The sequence below is a fragment of the Pinus tabuliformis genome, chromosome 1_1 (assembly GCF_031772625.1).
Source record: "Pinus tabuliformis cultivar Carrire ecotype Pingquan chromosome 1_1, CPIR1, whole genome shotgun sequence".
In the NCBI taxonomy this organism is placed as follows: domain Eukaryota; kingdom Viridiplantae; phylum Streptophyta; class Pinopsida; order Pinales; family Pinaceae; genus Pinus; species Pinus tabuliformis.
This window is the reverse complement of record NC_142297.1, coordinates 996,713,175-996,723,574: the sequence shown is the minus strand read 5'-3', so window position 1 is coordinate 996,723,574 and position 10,400 is coordinate 996,713,175. Positions and strand designations below refer to the sequence as shown.

The window sequence follows — 10,400 nt, the reverse complement described above, 5'->3', positions numbered from 1 at the left end:
TTCATCAGGATGTGAGGAGATATACCAGCCAGTGTGATCGATGTCAGAGGATGGGGAAACCTACTCTAAAGGATGAGATGCCCATGCAACCTTAAGTGACCTTTGAGCCATTTGAGAAGTGGGGCATGGACTTTGTGGGGCCTATCAGCCCTCCTTCAAAGAAGAAGCAATACATCATTGTGTGCACCGATTACCTAACAAAGTGGGCAGAGACAAAAACAATCCAAGCAGCGACAGAGGAAAAAGTAACTGAATTTTTGAGAGAGAACATATTCTACAAGTTCGGGTATCCAAGAGAATTGGTCACAAATCAAGGTAGTCAGTTTACTTCCAATCTGATTGAAGACTTGCTCACACATCATAGAATCAAGCACAGGACTTCAACCCCTTACCATCCACAAGCCAATGGGCAGGTGGAGGTCACTAACAGAGCACTGGAAGGGATCCTAACAAAGGTAGTGAGCAGCAGCAGAAAAGACTGGGCGGACAGATTAGTTGAGGCCACTTGGGCCTACAACACAACATGGAAGACCACTACAGGGTTCACACCCTATGAGCTAGTCTATGGGAAGAAGGCTTTGCTGTCAATAGAATTTGAATTCAATACCCTGAGGATGGCAGCTCAGTTGGACCTAGACCTCAGCCATGCACAGAAAGAAAGATTACTTTAGCTCAATGGATTGGATGAACACAGAATGCAGACCCTTCTCCATACAGAGGTAGTTCAACTTCAAAGAAAGATATGGCATGACAAAAATATCAAGGAGAAGCAATTCCAAGAGGGAGATTGGGCACTACTCTATGATTCAAGATACAAAGATTTCAAGGGCAAGCTAAGGACAAGATGGTTGGGACCCTACACTGTGGAGAAATGCAATGACAATGGTTCAGTTCTGATCAGAACCATTGATGATGAAGCCATCCCCATGCTTGTCAATGGACATCGGTTGAAAGTCTACAAGAAACCCCTCTCCAAGCGAGAGTTCATTGAAGATTTGAATAAGACAATGATGGTAGTGGAGCATGTCTTAGCCTCCACTTCACCCACTCACTAAAGACAAAATAATAATAATAAAATAAAAATAAATAAATAAGGACTCAAGTGAAAACCTCCATGAGGCGCTTGAGTCCCATCATTGGGTTGAAAACCTCTTCTGAGGCGGCCCAGTGATGTCAAAAAAAAGAGAGAAAAATAAGATCCCTGGGTGAAAACCTCCCTTGGAGGCACCCAGGGCAGGCAATTAGGGTGAAAACCTCCCTGAAGCGCCCTAGTTGTTTTCAAAAAAAAAAATGTATTTTCAGTTACATTGCAGGTTTGCAGGAGGACTACAGGAAGCAGCATAAGGTGCCAAGGGAGCCATGAAAATAACACCAGCACCTATCCTACCTTCCCACACCTTTCTCCATCATTCTTGGCATTTCTTTCACCTCACTATGCTTCTTTTTCAAAAACTGTGTTTTATACAGGAGGCTCCTGTAGGAATTACAGAGAGCCAAAAATGGGTATAAAAGGCAGTTTGAGGGACATGGAAGCTTCATAAGAAATCTATAAATCCTCCTGTAGTCTCAAAACCTCCTTGCCATCATTTCCAAACTTGCATCACACCCCAAGCATCATTCTTCTTCCTGTCCAAGAAAAACATAGAGAGAGAAGAAAAAAAAAAAGTTCTTCAGGAAAAGAAAAACAACAAAAAAAATAAGGGAACAACACCATCAACCTCACCTGAAGCCCGAAAAAAACAAAAAAAATAAGGGTACAACACCATCAACCTCACCTGAAGCCCAAAAAAAAAAGAAAAAAAAAGAGTTCTTCAGGAAAAGAAAAAAACAAAAAAAATAAGGGAACAACACCATCAACCTCACCTGAAGCCCAAAAAAAAAAAAAGAAAAAAAAAAAAGTTCTTCAGGAAAAGAAAAAAACAAAAAAAATAAGGGAACAACACCATCAACCTCACCTGAAGCCCACCTATTACCTCTCCATCTCTAGCATCATCCTCACAGCTCTAAGCAAAGAAAGAAGCTAAAGTTTCAAGCGGAGAAGCAGCTACAAGAGCTCCTATAGGAATTCTTGTAGCAGCTGATCCCATTAAAATCCAGCATTAGCAGCAAGAGGGTGCAAATATGAAGATTGAAGAAGACACCTGAAGCTCAGATCCAGCCAGAGGTGAACCTGCACAAGGCACAGCCACACATTAGCAAGCAGACAACATGCAGCAAAAGAAACAAAGGCATGCAACAGAGAGAGAGAGCCACAACACCTCACAACAAATGCATTCGAATCTCAGGTAAGTAACTAACCCGCTCCTCTGTTTGCATCTGTGTAATTAGAAGGCATGCAAAAACAATGAGATGGTTGAGGTTGAACGAGGGAAAGGTGGCCAGTTAACTTGGCCACCTTCATCTAGTTGACTCCACTCATCCGAAGATGTCACCCACACATGCGCACAGTCAACTCAAGAAAGATGTCAAGGACAAGTAGTGGAGGAAGTGTGAACTCTAATGCAATCATGAGGGATGATTACAAGGAAAGGGCCATGATGACAAGGCAGGTGGGGACCAACAGTCCAAATATGGCCAACGTACACTTTGCCAGCTCACCCTCCATCACCGAAAATATCCATAAAAAGTAATAAATACTCCTCCCTGAGCACTCTCACCACCTTTTCCTTCATTATCTCCTCGAAACTCCACCCTTGCAATCTCCTCGTGCCAGCACAACCTCGTAACCATCATTCTCCATTGATCTCTCCCATATCCCTGCTCTCGGCGGTTTCTACAGGAGCACTTACAGGTTCTACAGGAGCACCTACAGGGATTCTATAGGAGGGACAATAGTTTTCTACAGGAGGGCCAGTGAGTTGTTTTGAAGAGAGAAAACATGGGTTTTAGCACGATTCTTGGGCTAAGGAGGTAGGTTCCATGCATACCCCCATTGAATATCAAAATATGCAAGCAGTGGTTTAAATTCGAGGGTGAAATCAAGCCTTTCGGTGGAGGAAATAAAAAAGAAATTTTTTGCTTATTTCTTAAAAAAACACAGTGTCTCTGTTTCTTTGTTTTTCTTCAAAAAAATTTGTCTCCTTCTCCACATTTGGTTTCCCAAAGAAGCATAAACAAAATGACAAGAAGTTTTATGAGGAAGGAGCCCACCAACTCCTCCAGGCTCCATGCACATCCCCAAGTAGTGGACATATTCACAAGAGCAAATTGGATGAACTTTTTTGAGAAATTCCGAGGGTTTGATGAGGAGATTGCTCAAGAATTTTCCCACTCTTTGTTCCCTCACACCAGAACACATGCCACTGTCACTTTTAGAGGTCTTTCTATGGAGATAACCCCTGAATTTATTAGTAGGGTCACTACCGTTCCTCTTGGGCTGCCTTGGAGTAAGGTTGAGAAACCAATTGGCTAGGCTGCTAAGAAAAACTTTTTCCAAAACAATGAAATCCCTGTAGAGGATAAAAATGGCATTAGAAGGGCTAGCATACCATATCCTTGGGATGAGGTTAGCTACCAAATAATCAAATATATTTCATGTGAGGGGAGGTACAACATTGTCTATGGTTACCATTTTAGAATCCTTCATGAATTAAGGTATGGCATGGACACTCCAGCCCCTTAGAAGCTCAACATCCCCTACTTCCTCCTACAGTCTCTCATTGACTCCAGCACTAAAGTTCAAGCAGGAAATTCAGAGCAACTAGCTCACCATGGGTTAATCAAAATTTTAGTGGAAGAAGCCCTCCATACATTTACACTCCCTATAGCATGGGAAATCTTCTGAAACATGACAGCTGAGGATGACATAAAGACCCTAACCTATGATATCAGTCCTACTGGAAGTGAGGAGGAAGAGCAGCAAGGGGGAGAAGGTGAAGCAACTGGTGACTTAGCAGAACAAGAAGGGAAGAAGGAAGAAACTAAGATAGAGGAGGAGAACGCTGAAGAAACAAAGCAAGAGGAAACAGAGCGAACAGAGACAGAAAAAGAGGCAGAAGGAGGAGAAAAAGAGGTAGAAAAGACATAACAAGAAGTGTCCCCTGTGACTCTAGAAAGAGAGGCAGCAGCTACTCTCACGGCCCTCAGTATCCCCATTAATCCAAAACAGAAGAGGAAAAGGCAGGCCTCCATGTATTTCAGGGTTAGGAAGAGCACAAGAATCAAAACAGGAAACCCCAGCCTTCTTCAAAAGTGCCAATTATAATTGAAGATTCATGCTCTGCCCAAGGAAAAGAATCCCCTTCTAAGGCACCTATCACATATGAAAGGGGGACTCCTAGATCTCCCACATGGAAAGAAAAGGTAGAACTACAGGACCCAAAAATAGTCCTACAGGAGGCATAGACAATTTTACAGGAGACACTGTCAAAACTATAGGAGACCCAAAAGCTTGAGAAAAGGGTAGAAGGATAGCCACAGGGAAAGGAAGAAGAGAAAGAGCTACAAGAACCTAATCCCCAACCCAGTCTTGGTTCCTACTACAATCTTCTTGAGGGAGGAAGGATAATTCCACAAAAATGTGCAATTCCACTATTATTTGAATTAGAGAAAGAGAGAATAAGAACACATAGGTGGATGCAAATAGCCAAATCTAAGGGAGTTGAGGATATTGGCCATATGGAGAGCAAACTCAGAGAAATGGGCAGAGAGTTGAGTGCTATCAGACATAGAGAAGCAATTACAAGAAGCCAACTTGAAACAAAAAATGAATTGCTAAGAAGGCAGCTGCAAGAGAAAGAGACCCAACTGGCATGCATGGCCAGCTGGTCCATGGAGGCATTGCAATGTAGAACACCAGCAAAATCCTATGGCCTGTATCTCAAGGACCAATGGTTGCAATTTCAGATAAAGACTTTGGCACAAAGAGGCACAATGCCTTTCCAAGATTACATGCAGTTTATGGACCTATGTGACCAAAGCACATTAGAAGATAAGGCAAAGATGGCAGAATTCTACCTACATAACATGGCCCTCACAGACATGAATGTGTGGGACCCCAATGCTAGGCTAGGGGACCTGCAACTAATGGCCATGGCCTCATGGATGAACCATGAAGAGTTAAGGGCAACATAAATAAGAAGGTTGATGATAAAGGAGCAGAATGAGCCATTAATGATTAGAGCTGAGCCATCAGACCCCATGGCACTCATCAACACACATAACCTGCTTGCCAATAATCCTCAGATTGCCCCTAGATATATAAGTGATCAGGCACAAGCCATTGCACACTTTGAGGATATGGAAAGGCTACTTGGGGATGACTGTGTGCATGCATGTATGAGGAGATGGAACACCTTACCACACAATTTGCAGATCAGGGAATATCATTCCCCAATGAGGATGAAGGAGGCATTAAGGAGAGTGCCAATGTACAAGCGCTCCATGCAAAGGCTGAAGGTCAATTGGATTGGCCTCAAATTGAGTCCCCCACTACTGCTAGGCATGCTGGAAGGTAGAAGAGAAGAAGAAGAGTAGGAGCAGTGGGAAGAGATAGACAAGAAGGCAGGATTCTATGACAAGGAAGAGGAGACCACATCAGAAGCATGGGATGCTAGGGAGGCCACCAGGGCCATAAAAGATGAGGAGATGGACTAAGTTGCTCAGAGGATGAGCAACACTTTTAGTAGGGGGTGATGATGAGCCTCATAAATGGGTAATTATATGGGCTCATTTTACCTCCTAACCTAGTCAAATCAACCATTCTCTTAGCTTATTGCATGATTTTCTAATTATATTTATGCTTATAGAGTGAGTTGAGTTAGTTATGATGCCATGTGGTCTAATATGTGTTTAATGCAGATTATTGATGAATTTTGAGGTCAAAGTCAAGGATCCAATGGACAAATGGCAGTAATAACTCGAAGTGGACAATGGAGAGGACTTATAGGAGGGAATCCCCTTCATTTATTACTCCTCACTTCGAATTCCCCTTCATTCGGCTCGGAGTACAAGCAGCCAAGTCATGCACTAGAAGGCAACTTAGCAAGTGGAGGATGACTGATGATTATCTCGAGTTTTGGGAGCCAAACCTCCCTGATTTTAAGGAAGCTATTGGTAGCTTCATTGGTATAAGTAGAGAGGCCTAGGGCCTCACTAGGGTCGGATTTTTGTTGTACTTTTGCTTATGTAAACTCTGTTCAACTTCGAGCTTATTATTTTGATAGTTCCATATAATCTTGTTATTGTTTTGGAAATAAAGATGGAATCCTTTTTGAGTTAGCACTGAGTTACCTCAGAGGGCTGAAGCTCTTGGGTTAGGGCCCAATCCAAGCAGCCAAGCTCCTCTTTACTTATATTTGTATGTTTTATTTCAGTTTGTAGATTAGGTTGCTATTAGATGTATTTCTTTTATGGTTAAGAATAGGTTGCTTTTGATGATTTAGTAGTTTGCTTCCATTTGTGCTTTCTATAGTAGGTTAAGTAGTGGTAAAAAAAAGATTCAAAAGGCTAGCAATAATGCCTTGGCCTCTCTTCCTCCCTTTGGGACCATGATTTGAGGCAAAGACCCTATTGCTGCCCCAAAAACACAGATTTTCCTCATTCATAGGACTTCTAGTGTTGGCAGCTTTTTGGTGGTTAATAGTCTAGTTTTGCTGTGCTTCAGAACTTCTTCATTATGGTCACTTCTCGGTTTACAATAGTCTTCTTTCATGCTTTCCTTTCTTGCAACAATTATCAACATTTCCTTTCATAGATCACAATTTCGACTAGTTTGATGCAAAACTCTGTTTTTCTAGATGCACTTATTTCATTGCTTGCTTAATCTCATTGGGTGACTGTTAGTAGTCTATGCAGTAGATATCTCCTAAAAACAGGTTAGCTTATCATCCATCCCATCCTCCATCTGATCCATGCCCTACAGGTCGCCCAAGTCTCTCCTCAATTCTGCCTTAGTTTCCTACATTTTCCATAGAATTTCTCCCTCTCTCCTTGAGCAAATCCAATCATCCTTCTTTCTCCTAATGATTCTTGGTAGACCCTAGGTGCCCTAACACTTCATTCCAACTCTCATCCACCTTTTCCACCCACTCTCACACCCTTAAAACAGCCAAAACTACTCTTGGCCTCCTCCTGTAGGCCTCCTATAGAACGTTGTTTTTCCTCCTGTAGATTTCCTGTGTCCTCCTGTAGATTTTCTTGTAGGCTTTCTTTTGAAGTGCGAGTGTGGGAAAAGCCTCCAGAAGGCCACTTGAGATCTCCTAGGACCCATCCACACCATCCTACATCCTCTCAAATCCCAAAACCACACTCCAACGCCACCTATTCGCTGCCACATTCACAAACAATAAATTACATGCATGTCAAATTCTAAAAATACATAAAAATCCAAAAAGATGTTTTTTGCTCATTTACTTCTAGAAATAGCTTAGTTAAATGTTGTTTACTTCTGTGAATGGATAATGGCATTCTTTTCATGGTTTTCCTAGTGCTTTCTGCAAAAGTAGGTTTAGTTGGTTAATTAGGATTTACTTGGTTTGCTTTACATTTCAGTCTTTCTCCTTTTTGTAGTTAGAGTAGTATCTGTAGAGTAGTCTTTCTCTCATTTCATCACATATATAGCTTCTTTAGTAATCCATAGAAGTTGGCTTGAGCTCCTAGTGATCTTGCGTTGGCTGACCAAGTGACAACCTGCAGAAAGAACTAGTACTTGTGCATACAACACCGTCGTTTCCAAGTTTGTTACGAACTACCGGGTTTATAAGAGTAAAGTAGGCAGCCCATGAGTTGCAACATTATTGCTGCAATACTGGTGCTTACCACTAAGCAAGATTGGAAAAGTAATGAAAAGAATAAAGGAAAATGGGACAAGAAGTGAGCTAGACCTCAGGACACAAATAAAAAAGAGAATGCAATTCCACCTAAGAAGTTCAATGCATCTGATAGAGGACAAGGATTTCAGTTTGACGAACAGAACAAGGGTAATGGTTAGAAGCCCTTGCAATGTTGGACTTGTGGAGGAGAACATCGTATGAGAGATTGTCCACAACATCAAGGTGGTAAGCCTTAGATTTACAGTGCATAGGATGCGCAAATAATGAAGAATGTTGGGCAGAGCATTCCACATATCTATGCAGCATTGGAGAATACTACGAACATAAATTTGATAAAATACAAATAAACATAAATGAATATTAATAAATAACGAAATGAGGATTATGTTAATTAGTCATTAGTTAAGTGAAAAGGCATGTCTCAATGACATGTCTAGTCACGAAAGGACACCTGATTAGGTATATATGTGGGTCCTCATTGTAATATTCGTCATCACTTATACAATTTATATACAATAAATTATTATTACAAAATACCTCTTGTGTATTTTTACATTAAAGTCAGCAAGCTATCAGTTTTGATGCTTCAATGGTATCGAAGCCATGCCGCACAATATAATCATGCGAGTCTTTGAACGTTGTTCGCCGCACAATACACCATTACGTTTACGTCCTGAATGTGTTGTGCAATTTAGTAAAATTCAAGAAAAGCTTGAACGATGGGGAAATCATATGAAGAAGTTAAAGCACGTCTAAAGGAAGTCGATAATAATGAAGATGATAGCGATGGTGAAATGAAACAAGGTTATGCAAAAGATAATGTTAAATATTTCGATGAAGATGGTCTTGATGTGGGTGAGGACTATCTTGAGAAACAAGAAAATGAACAATATCATAAAAATGAGGAAGATGATGAAGAAGATCCACATGAAGATGAAGATGATCTCAACAACGTCTGTTATGAGATGGATAGTCAAAGTGGGTATATGAAAACTAGAGAAGAAGACCACTCAAAATCTAAATCCAATTGGGAATATGAAAAAAAACAAGGAAATACTTTTGATGAAAAATCACCACATTCTGCAGAAGATTAGAAAGAGGTTATGTCAAATATGGAAGTGAAGATGAATATGTGGCTTTGTGTGCTTTTCAGCGTCTTAATAACCAAATGCAAAGGGAAATTTTAGATCCTATCCTGTAGCACTTTCCTAAGTATGAGGAGTAGCCTCCAACAATGCCTGAATGTTTTACATCAAATGTTACAGAACATCTTCATAGGACATTTAATACTCCACAGCTTGCATCTATTCAGTGGGTTGCTATGCATACTGCTATTGGTACGAATGGAGTTGGGTCTGCCAGGCAGTAGGAGCCTTGGCCTTTCACCTTGGTATCAAACACACTAAGAGAAGAAAGATCTGGGTCATACAAAAAGGCTGAGAGCTACTCTTTGAAACAAGAATTCAAGGAAAAATTGAAAAAGCACAAGAAGAAAACAAATGTTGTACAAGATGAGATCTCTAGAACCAGAAAGCGCATAAAATATTTAATGCTTCAGATTGGTTTTCAACAGAACATGATTGATGCTTATTCTAATGAAGGATGGAAAGGGCAAGGCCAAGAAAAGATTAGGCCAGAAAAGGAGCTTCATAAGACTGCATCAAAAATACTGCAGTGTAATCTTGCAATTCGTGAAGCCTTCCATCGTCTTGATTCTTTGTGCTTGGTGGGGAGTCTTCCAAAATATGACTTTGATTCTGAAGGGAAAATAAACAACGAGGATATTTTCTGCGCAAAGTGTGGGTCAAAATATCTGATGCTTGACAATGATATAATCCTTTGTGATGGTGCTTGTGATCACGACTTTCATCATAAAGGCCTGGAACCTCCTTTGGAAAATGCAAATATTCCTCCTGAAGGTGAGGGTTGGCTCTTCCCAAAGTGTGACTGCAAATTTGACTACTTTGATTTAGTCAATGATCACCTTGGAACAACTTTTGAAATTGGGGATAGCTGGGAGAAAGTTTTTGCTGAGGCAGTTGCGAGAAAATATGGAGATGAGAACCCCTTTGATTTGGAAGGCATGCCATCTGATGATTCATAAGATGATGATTATGACCCTCAAAGTCCAAAGAAATCTGATAGTAACCAGCAGGAAAAGGCTTCAAGTTCTGAAAAGGATGACAGCACAAGTGATGCGGAAAATTCAAATAAATCAAGCAGTGATGATGAAGGTTCTGAAAGTGGTGACATCTCTGATGTGTCCTCAGAAGACAACCAAGAGCATTTCCATGAGTACTTGGTAGATTCAAGGAAAAGAAAGTCCAAAATGGCCAGAGGCAAGAAGTGTTTGGAAAGTTCTGAATTACCTGTAATATCATATCTAGATGAGAGTGGTAATATTACGTACTGAGTGTTCGGGAAAAGATATAGGGCCTATCTTGGCCGAGAAACGAGTTCTGACTCTAATAACGAGATTCCATTACTATTCCGAGACAACAAATTTAGACACAGGCCAGAGTTTTGTTCCAAAGATATCTCTGTTATTTATGACAATCATTCAAAATTGTTAGTCCATGCCTCTGCACTCACCACGCTGCCTTTCCCCTGACTCCTTCCACAGATAGT

The 10,400-nt window shown here is 40.9% G+C and overlaps 1 pseudogene; it reads left to right on the top strand.

The window, feature by feature from the left end:
• Positions 1 to 8,491: 8,491 nt before the first annotated feature.
• Positions 8,492 to 10,185, top strand: LOC149217948 (homeobox protein HAT3.1-like; annotated as a pseudogene).
• The last annotated feature ends 215 nt before the right edge of the window (positions 10,186 to 10,400 follow it).